Raw genomic sequence first — 14,044 nt, forward strand, 5'->3', positions numbered from 1 at the left:
TACTTTGAAAAACTACTGCCAAGTTTCCCAGCAAGGCGGAGAGGGGCAGCCAGCCCAGGCCTGCAGTGGGGTTTGCCCCGTGGTTGCAGAGCAGGAATGGGGGTTGTTTGGTGTAGCATCCATGGGGCTGGGAGCATGATCCACCCTGGTAACACTGATCCCGATCACCCAGAGCCCTTGGCTGCTCCTACCCCACTCCCATCAATGCTCTCCTGGGGATTTTCCTCTCCTGCTTTGGTGGTTGTGGCAGGATAGGGAGGTTTTGGCTGAGCATCCTGGTCCCTGTGGTGCCTGGGACCACCAGAGGTTTTTGCCTGGGCTGGTGCTGGGCTCAGTGAGCTCCCTGGCTGTGCAGGCAAGCACGATGCATCCCGGCTGCCGAGCCCGGAGCTGCTGTGGGGAGCTTCTCAGAAGGCGCCATCCTTGGGAAATGTGTTTGGGAAATGCGGTTTTACCCATCACGGTGCCTCCCCGAGGAGAGCCAGCTCCTTCAATTATTCATTCCAAACAGGCTGCCTGGGTTCCCAGCACACCCCAACCTCCTGTAGCACATCCTGGAGCTCTGCTCCTGTTTTGCCATCTTCTGCCATTCCCTGCTGGGGATCCTGGTGGGCGCGTTCTTGTCAAAGCCGAGGAAGACCTCAGGAGCAGTGGTGGGAGGCAGGAGACTCTGCCAAGTCAGTGGCCATGCAGGGATGTCTCTGTGCTGCTGGGGACCAGATAGTTTCCAAACAACATTTTAAGGCACCATGAATGAGGCTGCCCTGGGTGGGGGGCCAGGAAGGGGAGACCCCCAAGCCTGGAAAACATGTCTGGCTGGGTGAGAGCTTTCTGGAGGGTTTTATCATAAGAGCACTAATGGAAGTCAGCACCAGCCTAATGAGCTGTGCTCCTCCGTGAATCTGATTCATCGAGGCAGGAATTACCATAATTGATTATCCCAGTGCGTGGCTGGGAGCCGTGTTTGCTAACAGAAGTGCCTGAGAACTGGCTCCACTCCTCCTGAGCCACCGGTGCACGGCTGGGGTCTGACCCTGGGTGCAGGGCCCCTGCACCCACCCTAGACCCTAGGCTAACGTCCTGGGGGGCTGCCTGCTGTGACTGGGGCCAGGGGGCAGCATCGTGGTTTCTGTGCCAGTTGAGCTGTTCTACCTGGGACTCAACACCTCCAGGTCCCCAAAGCAGCAGTTAGCAAACAGAAACAGCCCTCACTTACTCTTTTTAAAAAACTCTCGTGATGTATAAGCTGTTCTCATTACTTTTGAGGGTCTGACATGATTTATGAACATTTGGGTTGGCAATGTTGCAAAAACCAATTAGTTGAAGTGCAGCTTTCAGGAAGTTTTCTTTGAAATTCGGTGATATTCTCCAAGAAGTGCCTGGAGCCGGGATGACAGTGGCAGAGCTGTGTGCCGCAGGGCTTACTCCTTGTGGGAGCGTGGCACCACGCCAGGGAGCAGGGATGGGCACTGCTGGGGGCAGGAACAAAGGAGCATCCCTGGGCATGTGCAGTGAGCTGGGTGTCAGAGGGCATGGGGTATGCCGAACCGGCTGGGCCTCCGGCGCTTCAGAACTGGTGAGGCCACACTTTGAATGCTGGGTTCAGTTTTGGGGCCCTCACGACAAGATGGACATTGAGGGGTTGGAGATTGTCTGGAGAAGGGCAATAGAGCTGGGGAAGGCACTGGAGCACAAGTCGGCTGAGGAGCGGCTGAGGGAACTGGAAGTGATCAGCGTGGAGAAAAGGAGGCTGAGGGGAGACCTTCCTGCTCTCTGCAGCTCCCTGAAAGGAGGCTGGAGCCAGGGGGATTTGGTCTCTTCTCCCATGTTACAAGTGATAGAGCACGAGGAAATGATCTCACGTTGCACCAGGGGAGGTTTAGATTGGATATTTGGAACAATTTCTTTGCCAAAAGGGCTGTCAGGCCCTGGCACTGGCTGCCCAGGGCAGTGGTGGAGTCCCCATCCCTGGAGGGATGTAAAAGCCTTTTAGATGTGCTGCTGAGGGACATGGGTTAGTGGTGGGCTTGGCAGTGCTGGGTTAATGGTTGGACTGGGTGATCTTAAAGGCCTTTTCCAAGCAAAACCATTCCATGATTTCATTATGCTATCCAAGCTCACTGAACCAGGAGCTGTGTGTGGGGCTGGGGCTGTGCTTGCAGTGTTCCGGGGCAAACAGGAAAGGAGTCCATGGTCCACAGAAGCTGGGTGGACTTGAAGTTGGTCTGGCAGAGCTGGAGCCAGGGGTCCTGTGCTGACACGCCCTGCTGCCACTTAACCAGGGCAGGTTTCCCAGCACCCCTGGGGAGATGACCCTCACCTTCATACCTATATTCCAACATTTTGCCAGTCTGTGGGCAAACCGCATCGACTGTGAGCAGTTTAGTGATGATGACCATTGATTTTAATTCTTCCTTCTCTTTCTTCTCTTTTCTTAGAGAGTCTGGCGCAAGCACCGCGGCAGGAGCTGGGCTGAACACAAGGTACGGAGGCGTTTGCTGGTGAGGGGCTGTTCTGGGGCTCGGGCAGTGGCTCCTGGGCCCCTCAGGTGTGGCGCTTGGGCTGCCGATCTCAGGGCCTGGGATCCCTCTCAGCATGATCGAACCGCATGGTAAAAACCTGCATGTGTCGGGTGGGCAGCGGGTGCTGCGGCACGGGGCCGGCTGGGACGCGGCTGCAGGGGCCAGCAGGCACAGAGCTGAGGGAGGGGGGACAGGAGGAAGGCTGCCCCCTCTGCCAGCAGACCCTGGCACCCATGGGGTGCTGAGCCCCTGCACAGGCGTGACATGAATGGGCTGAATCCTGGGCAAGGAGGGCCGAGAGCTGCCGTGTCTCCGAGCTGTCTGTGTGTGCTGGTGTGGCTGTCTGTGCGGCTCCTGGGAGCAGTCTCTGTGGAAACTTGTTGAGCTGCCCTTACCAGGGTGGCCCCCATCCTGGGTCCTAGCTTTGACCCTTCAGTTGCCCATCATGGGAGGTGTTTGCCCCCACAATCTTGTAAATCTGGTGTCACTCTAGCTCATGGTGTCCGCTAGGCTGAGACCCAGCTTGGGCAGGTGATGGCTGGTGCACGTGAAGGGGGTGGCTGGGCCAGGTGTCCCCTGCCAGCCTGGTGCCTGCTGGGTGGACAGGGATGGCTCCTGCCCATTGTCGCCTCATGTTGCTGGACTTCATAGCAGTAAACTCTGCTCCCCTTGCAGGGAACATCCATCCTGCTGAGGACAGCACAAGCTGGTGCTGCCCCTCTGTTTAAGCCAGCAAAGCAGAGGAGCAAAGATAAGACAAGGGGCTGGGGGTGCGGATGCTAATGCATCCATCCCGCCGTGGTATGCTCCAGGGCAGCAGTGGGGCTAGGGGGTGGCAGCAGCCAAGGCAGAGGTGCTGAGCCCTAGGGAACTGTCAGTGTGCAAAAGTGATGGAGGGAAGAGGCTGTCTGGTGAGGAGAGAGTGCTCTCGTCTCTGTCAGCAGCAGAACAAGGATGAGGGTGACCCATTGGGATGGTGTAATGGTCCAGAAGGGTATTGAGAAAGGTGGAAAAGGAGCTGCTAGAAGGAGTGGGAGGGCTGGGGCAGGAGCTAGGCTCACAGGCAACACAAGCCAGGAGCAAGGATTGACGGGATGAAGGCTGGGGGCAGATGTACCAGTTAGTGACAGCAGTGGGTTCTGTGGGGCTGGGGCTGCTGCCGTGCGGCGCTTTGCTTCAGTGCAGGAGTGAGACTGAGCTCCAGCTGGCTCCGTGCTGGACTGTTTGGGGAAGCCAAAGCCCAGTTTGGATGGGAGAGTCAGGACATGGCTGCAAGGTGACGGATGTTGTTTGCAAAGGTGCCTCAGGGTTAGGGGTGTGTATGGATGCAGGGCTGGGGATGCTGAAGTACGAGGAGGTGACAGTGCTGGGAAGGGCTGCTCTAGGGACCCAAGCTGGGGAAGAGGTGCCAGCCCTGCCCCGGCTCTAGGATGGTGTTGTGACACCCCCCCCCCCCCCCCCAGGTTTTGGCTTGCATGGTGACAGGGGAGTTTTATTCTGCTTTACTGGGCCCCTCTACTTCAGAGGGTTCTCCATGCAGGCAGAGCATGCCAAGAGCACATCCCACCCAGCAGTGTGGGGTCCAGTGGGCCCCGGGCTACGGCTGAGCTGTTTACAGGGCACAGAGAAAAAGGAGACAGTTTTGATCACCAAGATATAAGAGGGAGTGGGAAGCCCCCCACTCTGGCTGCCTGCAGTGGTGGCTTCTCTGCTTTATCACCTTCTCCTGGTGCTGAATTATTGAGAGTGTTGCTTTCTTTTATTGCTGTGCTGGAGGAGAAATGCCTCAGCCTGGCTCTGCTTTGAATATCATTATGGGGCTGGAGATGTCAGAGCCAGCTGGGCCCCAGAGACTGATCTGCCACCCCTCTCACTCCCGTGCTTTCCCTTATTCTTATTTGTTCCCTTGCTTCCGCCTCTGGTTCAGCGCACATGGTCCCTGCGCTGTCCCCTGCCGAGCGGTGTCCCGGGAGGATGGAGGTTCAGTGGCTGATGAGCATGTTGCCCAGCTGCCACGCTGGTGTGTGTGCTGGAGTTGGCTGGGGGGTCGCTGCCTGCAGGAGGGTCCATCCCACCCCAGGACCTCACTGTCACTAGGGGTGGAGGAGCCTGCCAGGGCCTGTTGACAGGGACTTTTGGCTGCCCTTCTCATGCAGTGGCCACATCCCCTGCTGCCAGGCAGCCAGCTTGTGCAGGGACTGTCCCCATACTCCCACACATGGGGACTAGGGGCTGCTGGCTCTGCCCCCCAGCCTCCTCAGGCTTCAGTCTGGCCACATCCTGCAGAGTGAGTGATGCTGGGCCCCCCAGAACAGCCTGTCCCAGCAGTGCCTGCCTGACCTCAGCCAAGCATCCCTGCCCAACCCTGTCTGAGTCTCCCTGCCCACCAGGAGCAGAGCTGGGGAGTGGGCAGCCCTGCCACGACTGCCTGTCGGGGGGGGCTGGGAGCCGCTGGCACCTCGCAGGTTAACTGTGTGAGCAGCTGGTTCCCTTATTGACAGGATAGCTTGAAAAATGCTGAGGCAGGGCATTGGCTTCTCCGAGTGTCAGCACGGGAGCCCACGCCGCCGGCCAGCACCCGCTGCTGCTGCCGGCCACCCCCAAACACCAGACACACACCCAGCGCTGAGACTGGGCAGCAGGTCCTGCTGCCCTCACACGCTCGCCCTTCCCTTTGCTCTTAAAGCTGCCAGAGAGGATTTTATTTTTATCCCTCCCTCTTGCATTTTTTTTGTCCTGGGGTGAAAAAGCCCCTGCCCCCACACACACCCAGGGCGGCCCCTGTGTTTGAGCTCCAGCCCCTGCTCCAGCCAGCCCAGCAGCAGCATGTCTGACACCAGCAGCAGTCTCTGAAGCGCATGGTGAGCGACCACACCAGATCGGGAAGGGAGGTGAGTGCTCAGGACACCCAGCCAAGCCAGCCCTTGGTGCTGGAGCCAGACAGCGAGCACCCAAGGGGAGAGAGCCCACCAAGGAGGAGCAGCACCCAGCACAGGGATCAGCCCACCACCCTCCTGCCCAGCCCACGGAGTTCCTCAGCCCCCTGCTGCCGACATGATGATGTATTTTTGGGTAGGTACCGCTGCCAAGGGTGGGCATTTTGCCCTCCCTTTCTGCCGGGGTTTTCTCAGCGTTGAGGAAGTTTTATTCTGTAGTTGCTGAGCTGCTGGACAGGGAGAGGTTTCCTCCCCTGGCAAGGTGCTTGCTGCCCTATGACTTAGATCCCAAGCTTGAAGTTGGTTGCTGAGGCCACTGAGATCCCAGTGGAGACCCTGAGGCCCCTCTGTGACTGTGGCACTGCAGTCCCTGTTCAGGCAGTTAGCATCCCAGAACCGGGGGGCAGGGCTGTGCAGGGGGACGGGGCTGTGCAGGGACTTGGGCTCCCTGTGGAGCAGAGCTGTGGAGCCATCCAAGGGGGTGGCTTGCAGGGGATCAGTGAGACTGCCCCAGCCATCTCAGGGGCTTTGAGTGGAGATGGGGAGGTGGGTGATGTGATGGTTCTGTCCAGGCTCCTTCCAGGGGACAAGGATGAGATGCTAAAAGCAGGGGACAGGGAGCAGAGGGGAAGAGGAAAGAGGGCAGCAGCCTCCCATAGGGCTGCATGTTCTCCCTGGGGCTGCAGGAGCTGGGATGTCAGGATCTGCACTGTCCTGGGCAGGTCCTCATGGCATTCCAGCCCATGAACTGGGGCTTAACCAATGGCACCAGCTCCTTCCACCCCCTTGCTCCTGCTCCCCCAGAGCTGGTGGGGGCTGTGGCAGCCCTCAGGGGATTCCACACTTCACGGGCTGTGATTGATCCCCTGGATTTCAGAGCAAGGAGCCGGGTAGGCAGAGCCGTGCGAAGGGGGTTGTGGGGAGCAGAGCTGGTGGGGTAGAGGAGGATAATGCCAATTCATTGTTTCTCGGGGAAGCAGCTTTCAGGCACAAGGTGCTTTGTCATGAGGGATCTTGCTGCAGCCGCCGTTCCCCGTCGGGGTTCTCAGGGCCTACTCCTGCCAGGGCGTTAATTCTACCTACGGGCTTAACGAGCTGCCATGGCTCTGAAAGCAAATAGCTCTGGAGTTTCTGCTTGTGGCTCCATCAGAGCCGTGTGGCTTCATGGAGATCCAGCTGGTACAGGCTGGGAGTGCTGGGGTGTTGGTCCCCAAGCCCCCTGCCATGCGTTTGCTGCCCAGGGTCTCCTTTTCCTGTCCCACATGGTGCACGTGGCCAGCCTGGGCTGGCCAGGTCCCGGCATCCCCAGCCCTGCTGGGAGAGAGGCTGGGCAAGGGCTTTGCTCAGCACAGTGGCTGAGCACCATTTCTTGGCATTGCGAGCGTCTCTGCATCGTGATCACGGGAGGAGGCCAAGGGGTTTGGTTTCCCTGCGCGGTGGGAGCGTGGCCGCCCTGGGGAGCGCTGCTGTGGCAGGCGGCAGCGGGTGGCTCCGCTACTGACACCACAACAGGCTGAGATGCCAAAGCAAAATGTCTTCAAATTAGCAGTAATTGCAGGCGAAATAAAGAGCATGTAGGGTGAGTGGAAGGAGGGTTCTATAAATATTATGATTTTTAAACTTTGCCCTGGAGTCCTAGAGCCTGTTTAAACGCTAATATCCTGTCTGTGCATTTAAAAAGCCTTATAATGAGGATTGAGTGTGGGCTTCCCGAGTGTGTCCTGCCTTGTGCTTCCCCTCTGCCCACCTCACCCCTGTGCTGCTCCTGGTGTTGTCTGAGCACCAGGCAGTGCTGTGCACCCCCTGCTCAGAGATGTGCTAACTGCCCCCTAGGATGGCCTCGACCATCCCACCCCCCTTGCACTGAGGGCTGCTGCTGCAGCCTGCCAGCCCTAGCGTGCAGCTGTGCCAGATTTGGGGCATTCTTGGGGACACCTCATTGGGCAGCAGGTCTGACCTCTGGGAGCAGAGGTGACTTGGGGAACATGGCTTTTCACATCCCCAGGTCTGCAGTTGCTTCCTCCTTGCATAACCTTCCTTCCCTCCTGTGTCACCCTCTGTCCCCAGCCCTGTGCTGCCCGTGGCTCTGACCCTGGTGGCACTGATGCAGCCATTTTACCTGCTGTGGCCCTGCCAGTGCTGCCCACCCAGCTCACCAGCTCGAGGTGCTCAGCAGCATCTGTTCTGCCATCGTTCTGCCGCCTGCACGTTACTTCTCATTAAATCTAGGGAGCCTAATTGCCACTACATGTAAATATTTTGTCAAGTAAGAGGCCTGCAGGAAGGGCTGTGCTGACTGAAGGCCAGAAGCCAGGCACTCTTGTCGCTGTGGTGACAAGCTCCTGCCTGTCCTGCCCAACCACAGGTGTGACCCTTGCCCCTGGAAGCTGCCATGTGTCCTACAGTGATCCCAGAGCTCAGCCATGACTGAAAAGGACCCCTGCACTGTTTACTTGTGCCGGATGATGGGGAAACACCAGCTTCCCTGCTCCCACACCTCATGGGATGGCCCCAGTCTGGGCCCTGTTTTGTGGAGGGCACCAAGGGTTCTGTCTCTTTCCGTGTTGGCTGACAGGCAGAGGAGGTGACAGCATGAGGGGCAGTGGGATGTCCCCAGCCACTCTCCTGCTCCACACAGTGCTGGCAGCTCCAGCCAGATGTTGGAGCATCTCCAGGGCCCTGTCCCACCCCCCTGCAGCAGGCAAGGAAAGTTTCCATGAGGTGCTGTTTTTCCTTACATCCCATTAAACTTTCATGTGCTTTCTCTGCATTTCTGCTCCCCTCCTGCCTGCCACAGCTGCTGTCCCAGATACTTGCTGTGTGTTGGTCACGGTATGACCTCACCAGGTGAGGTCATACCCGGGTGCTGGTGACATTGCTGGTCCTGCCTGGGACCTGGGAACTCATGGGCACTGTGACAGGCAGGGAGGTGGCAGCAGGGACAGAGGCAGGCTCTGAGGAAGCAGTAGTGAGGGTGCTGGCAGGACACAGAGGTTTTTCATACAGTCTCTGGCTTCTTTGGGAGTTCAGAGCTGGGATCTCCAGCAATCCCCTGGGAACTTTTGGAGGAGGAAGGAGCAGGGGGAAGAGGGGAAGTTTGAGTGCACAGGAGGCTTGTGGTGGAGAGCCGGTGCATCCTCCTCAACATCCCACCCACACTCCTCAGGGATTCGTGCACCCTGGCAGGGCTGCTCCATGTCCAGCACCCATCCTTCTGTGGTTAGTGTAAACAACATTTGTCATTTAGAGATGGAGCAAGAAACCCAGAGTGTTGGCAGCTGCATGGCTGTCTCTGGAGACAGGGCAGCATGCGGGGATTCGAGGCAGCCCGTGGTGCTGGGTCAGTGTGAGCTGAGCTGGGAGCTGCAGCTGCTGGGGCTGGCAATGCTGGTGGCAGGAGGAAGCTCTTTGGTTTGTGCTGGGTGCTCTGTGCCAGAAGGTCCTGTGATTGGGGGACATCTCTGCAGCATGGCAGAGCTGCTGGCACATGGTGCTCTTGCCTGTCATCTTTGTTTGTCCCTTCTTGGTATCATGGTCTGCGCCCAGCACTGGGTTCCCACAGCAGGACCTTCTCCTGGCTTCACAGTAGCTCAGATCCAGCAGCGCCTTCATTTAATCACTTTATGTCTATGACTAACTACTAATAAGCATTTAATTAATGAATGCTGTGGCTTGGGGGCATTCTGGAGTGGGTAGGAGGAGAGGACTAGACGGGTGACTGGGTGCTGCAGGGCTGCTGGGCTGATGACCCTGTGGAAGGTGGGAGCACCTGGCCTCGCCAGTCCCCATAGTGGCAGCTGCACCTCAGCCTGACCTGTGCTGGGGTCAGCGTGCTGGGGGGTGCCACAGGGTCCCTTTGAAGACTGGGCACTTGCAGCCCACCCATAGTTGTGTATCATGTCTCCTTGGTGCATCCCTAGCAGGTCTGTGGCCGCCACATGACCCCTTTCTGCCAGGAGCAGGTGTGGGATGGCATCCCAGCAAGGACTGCCATGCCAGGCTTTGGGATTTCCCTCTGCGTCTCATGAGGAGGTGGCTCAATGGCTGGATGTGGTGTTTGGGGCAGCCCTCAGTGCACAGCGGGTCTGATGTGTGCTCAGGGGCTTGGTGCAACACACGGGACCCCTCAGTGCCTGGATGCATGGGATGTGCCACAGCTGCGTCACCAGCCTGCACCACACCATGTGCTCTGGCAGCTGCAGGGCAGAGCCTGGCCAGGCTCTGGGCACACCTCAGAGCCCAGATTTCTGTTGGATACAGTTTCCAAATGGCAGAGACCAGCGTGGGAGGGGAGCTGAGCGCCTGGCAGCTCTGGCATCTCCCCGGGAGCAGGAGCTGGTAGCTCTGCACCAGCCACCTCAGGCACCTCCTGGCAGGACTCTGCCCTGGGCCAGCTCCTGGCCACACGTGGCCAGCGTGTCCCTGCTGCCTCAGAGCAGCCTGAAGGTTCCCTTGGCAGTTCAGGGGCTCACACCCATCAGCAATCCCAGTGCAGGCTCTGCTCCTTGGCCCCGGCGCCTCACTGGGCTCTGGACCAGCAGCCAAGGCTGCTCCTGTCCTGGTGCCTTGTTGTTCTCCCTTTTCCAGAAAACAAAACCAAGGAGCCCTCAAGGGTTCATTTAAAATAAATAAAAAATGAAAATAGTGCTGATTTGAAGGAAAGCCAGCCCCATCCTGTGCATGGGAGCACATCACCAACCCAGCCCCAAAGGGCAGAGAGAAAGATGTGCTCAGAACTGCAGCCCTGTGCAACTTCTGCCTTTGATCATATATCTTACATGTGCCCTTTGCTTTCCCTCGTCTGATATTTATTAGGTTTAATTTTACTGGGACATGGCTGTAAGTGAGACAGATGGAATGGGGTCTGTGCGCCTGGTGAACACATCTTAATTAAACAGATAAATAAACTTTCATTCCAGGAGTCTTTGGTTTTGGAGGGGTTCCTCTTGGGCTGCAGATCCACAGGGCTGGACAGCCCTGGCTGGGGCTCCTTGGGCCTGGGTGCCCCAGCACAGCCCTGGTGCCACCACCAGTGCCATCGGCCGGGGCTGCAGCATGGTGTCACCACCAGGGCAGCTGGGAGCAGCAGGGCAAGGGAGATCAGATGTTGGTGGCCAGGGACGTGTTCCCCACCCTTGAACCAGCCAGTGGGTTGGCACAGACCAGCTGTGCCAGTGTCCCATGGGGACACTGTTGTTATGGGGATATCTCTGCAGCCAGGCAGATGGTGGTGGTGGCAGGAGGAGGGAGAGAGGAGACTCGAACACTCTTCAGTGCCCAGAGCCCTGCCTGGTTCTCCACTGCTGAGGTTTTAATCCAGGTCCTGCTACTGATGATGGTGCAGAGGGGGTCTCTCCAGTGGGGCAGAAATGTCTGTCCAGCACATCGCTCCATGTGCTTCCCTGTGGGAAAGCAGCATCTTTCCATCCCCGTGGCTAGAGCCAGCCTAGACATTCCCGCGACGTGGGCTGCTGGCTCAGGGCAGTGCCAGGGCTCGCGGCGCTGCCACCAGCCAGCAGCGCCTTTGAGTCACCCTGCCCAGAGCCAGGCTCCAGCGTGGGGGAGGACGGGCAGATTACCTCATCCTGGAACTGGCTCCTGGCTCATGTGGTTTGCTTGGTTGGGCACTGCAAGCCCAGAGCATCGGGCCGTGCCTTTCCCCGTTCACCTCTGCCTGAGAGCAGTGCAGGAGCCATGGTGGAGCCAGGCCAGCTCCTGGCCCATGGAGATGCCCATCATCCTGCCCAGGGTGTTCCTACCCCTGGGTCAGGGTGCTGTGCAGTGCTCAGGTGCATGTCGGTGCCTAGTGGGCACCCCTCCTCTCCCACAGCTGCCCGAGGGGACATGGGGGGACATACTTGTCCCACAGGTCTTGCAAAGCTGCCCTGTGTCCTGCCCTAGAGACAGGGAAAGTGTGACACCAGGGCCATGGGAGTCCCGAGGGATGGGAGAGTGGAGGTGAGCAGGGATTGCAGGGTCTGGGAACCAAGGTGTGCAGGATGGGCCACTGCATTGGGGTCCCTCCTGACCCCTTGGGAGCTGGGGACGAGCAGTTGCAGTGGGACATGGAGGATGCTGTTGGTAGCGGATGTTGCTGCCAGACTCTTTCAGCTCTCGGTACCATGGGGTGGTAGTGATGAGATGCCCAGCGTCCCCTCCCCTATTTAGTACCTTGAAGTCCCTTTGGGGCATGGTCTCCCAAGCAGCAGGACCCTGCAGGGGTGCTGGCACCCCCTTGGCCTCTGGCTTCTTCTCCAAGATAGCTTTACCCAGAGCTGTCTGTTCCCACCGGCTTTACCCAATGGCTCTGGGCTGGCCCTGCCACACACCGCTGCTGTTGAGTATCTGCAGCAGCAACAGGAACCGCTGTGAGTGTACCAGGACACTGCAGCATGTCGCTGTGTCTGGGGATACTGTGGAAAATCCCAGCCTCCGAGTAGGGCTGTTCGTGTGCCGGAGGCTCCGACGGAGACGGAGCATCAGCAGCTGCTGGCACAGCCCTGCCTTTGTGCATCACATTTGGCCAAGATGGAAACTGAACTAAGCCCAGGTTTTGTTTCCCATGTACCCAAGCACAACGCCGGCCCAGCTGCTCCATTGCTGACCAGCGCAGTGACCCCCATTCCAGCACCAAACTCTGCAGCACCAGAGGGTGCCGGGGCTGTCGCAGGGCCATGACAGGAGGAGGCAGGAGGTGGGACTGGGGACCTAAACAAGCTGTGCCCACACCGGCTGTCCCTCGCAGGTGCCATCATGTAGGCTATTGCCATGGCAGCTGTGGCAGAGGTGTGTGTGGTGTTGATGTGTCACTCCAAAATGCCAAAAAGCCTCTCAAGCTCTGGCGGGGCCAGCCCGCTGCTGCTGGGAGGTGCTTGGGGCAGGCTGTCCCCATCACTCTGGGGAGCGCGGGGAAGCTGATGTCTGTGAGCAGGGTGCCTCTGTGTCACCCTATGGTGCTGGGGTCCTCTCAGCCCCCCTCCTGCCTCTGCCAAGTGGGGTGGGCAGGCAGGCGGGGGGCTCCCAGGCTGCCGGGAGCTCACACGCCTTCATGCTTTGAGGCTGAGCTGCTGGTGCCTGGGGTGTGCTGGCAGTGCCAAGGCTGTGGCCATGGCTTCCTTTTGGCAGCAAAGGCCGGGGGGCTGCCAGCCCCGCTCACCGCGGCGCGGGGCTGCCGGGGCCATGCGTGCTGCGGGGCTGCAGGCGTGAGCAGGTATGTGCCTCTCCGGGGAGGCGGAGCTGGGTCTGCTGCATGGCTCCCTGCCTGTTCCTGCCTGCGTGTCCCCGAGCAAAGCGTGGAGCGTGTGCACGTGTCCAGCTGTGTGTGCCGGGAGACCCCCGCGGCCGCCCGCCGAGGCGCTGCCATCGCGGGGGCTGCGCGGCTGGAAGTGCCGGCTGCTCAGCACCGGGGCACCCGTGTTGTATCACCAAAACTCCCCGGTAAGACCTTTCTTCCCGTGGGAGCCAGTGTTGGGAAAGGAGATGGTTCTGCCTACTTGGCCCCCTCCATCCTGCCGGGGGCTGCGGCGGGGCTGCCGGGGCGGGGGAAGCCATCTGCGAGCGGCGGCGGCGGAGGGGTTAAGTGCGGGATCAGCTGTTCTCATGTCATTACGGATTCTCTTCATTTTATACAGAGCTCTGTTTGATGTCTGAATGCACAGGGGACTCCCCCTCCTCCTCCAACTCCCACCCCTTTTATTTCGCTCCCTCGCCCTCTCTTCCTTCCTCCTCCCCTTCCTTTCTCTCGCTCCCGCTCTGGCTCACACACACCCTTTGCAGACCGGGCGCTCAGTGCCTAATGGCACCGAAGTGACGGGGCAAGCGCTGCTCCAGCGCGCTGAGCCCCCGCCGATGAACCCCTCCTAATAGCACCGAGGGGTCGGGAGGGACGGCGAGGAGGGGAGAGCCCGAGGGGCCGGCCGGGAAGAGGAGGATAGCGGTGTGTGGAAGAGGACGGACCCGCGAGCAGCTTCACGGCTACCTGTCGACACATGCTGTGCTCCATGGCTAACTCGGGCTGCCTCCTTGTCTCCAACTCAGGCATGCTTCCTCACTCTCTCCCCTGTCCTCCAGCCTTCCTCTACCTCCAACAGGTAAGTCACCCTCTCCGGGGGATTTTTTTGCTTTCCAGTTCACACGTGTTTCTGGCTGGTGCCCTCTCAGTGCAGGGTCAGAGCTTAACCACCTCGTCCCCCGCTGCGGGCCCTCTGGCACTGGCGAGTTGTGTTCTCAGCCGTGATCCTTTGGGGTTTCTCCGGTTTCCCTGCGAAGCGGCCGGGGCTGAGGCGCGGGCAGTGCGGCAGGCAGAGCCGCCGGCGCGGCTCCAGCGCTTTCCCTGCCTCGGTGCTGCTGCCGCGCGGCAGAGCCAATGATGGATGCTGGGATAAAGGAATGAGGCTCCTGCGTGGCCTGAGCAGCTTCTGAGGAGAAGGGAAGGTGATGAGCTGATGCACATGCGTGTGCACGTATGTGTCCATGTGCGTGTGTTCTCACGTTGTGTGTCTGCAGCCAGGCTGTGGGGTTGAGTGTGCATGGGTTTGTCTTGCTGTTGATACAAAGGTGCTGCAGAGGGACCGGGGGATGGTGGGT

At 59.3% G+C, this 14,044-nt stretch overlaps 1 protein-coding gene across 1 annotated transcript in view; it reads left to right on the top strand.

Moving 5' to 3' along the window:
* The window catches only part of RBFOX3 (RNA binding fox-1 homolog 3), a 65,780-nt gene that overhangs the window by 33,052 nt on the left and 18,684 nt on the right, over positions 1-14,044 (top strand). Inside the window, 1 exon segment of the mRNA XM_051635184.1 lies at positions 2,439-2,483. The gene's annotated coding sequence lies outside the window, so the exon portion shown is untranslated.

Source organism: Apus apus, chromosome 17 (assembly GCF_020740795.1).
Source record: "Apus apus isolate bApuApu2 chromosome 17, bApuApu2.pri.cur, whole genome shotgun sequence".
NCBI classification, from domain to species: domain Eukaryota; kingdom Metazoa; phylum Chordata; class Aves; order Apodiformes; family Apodidae; genus Apus; species Apus apus.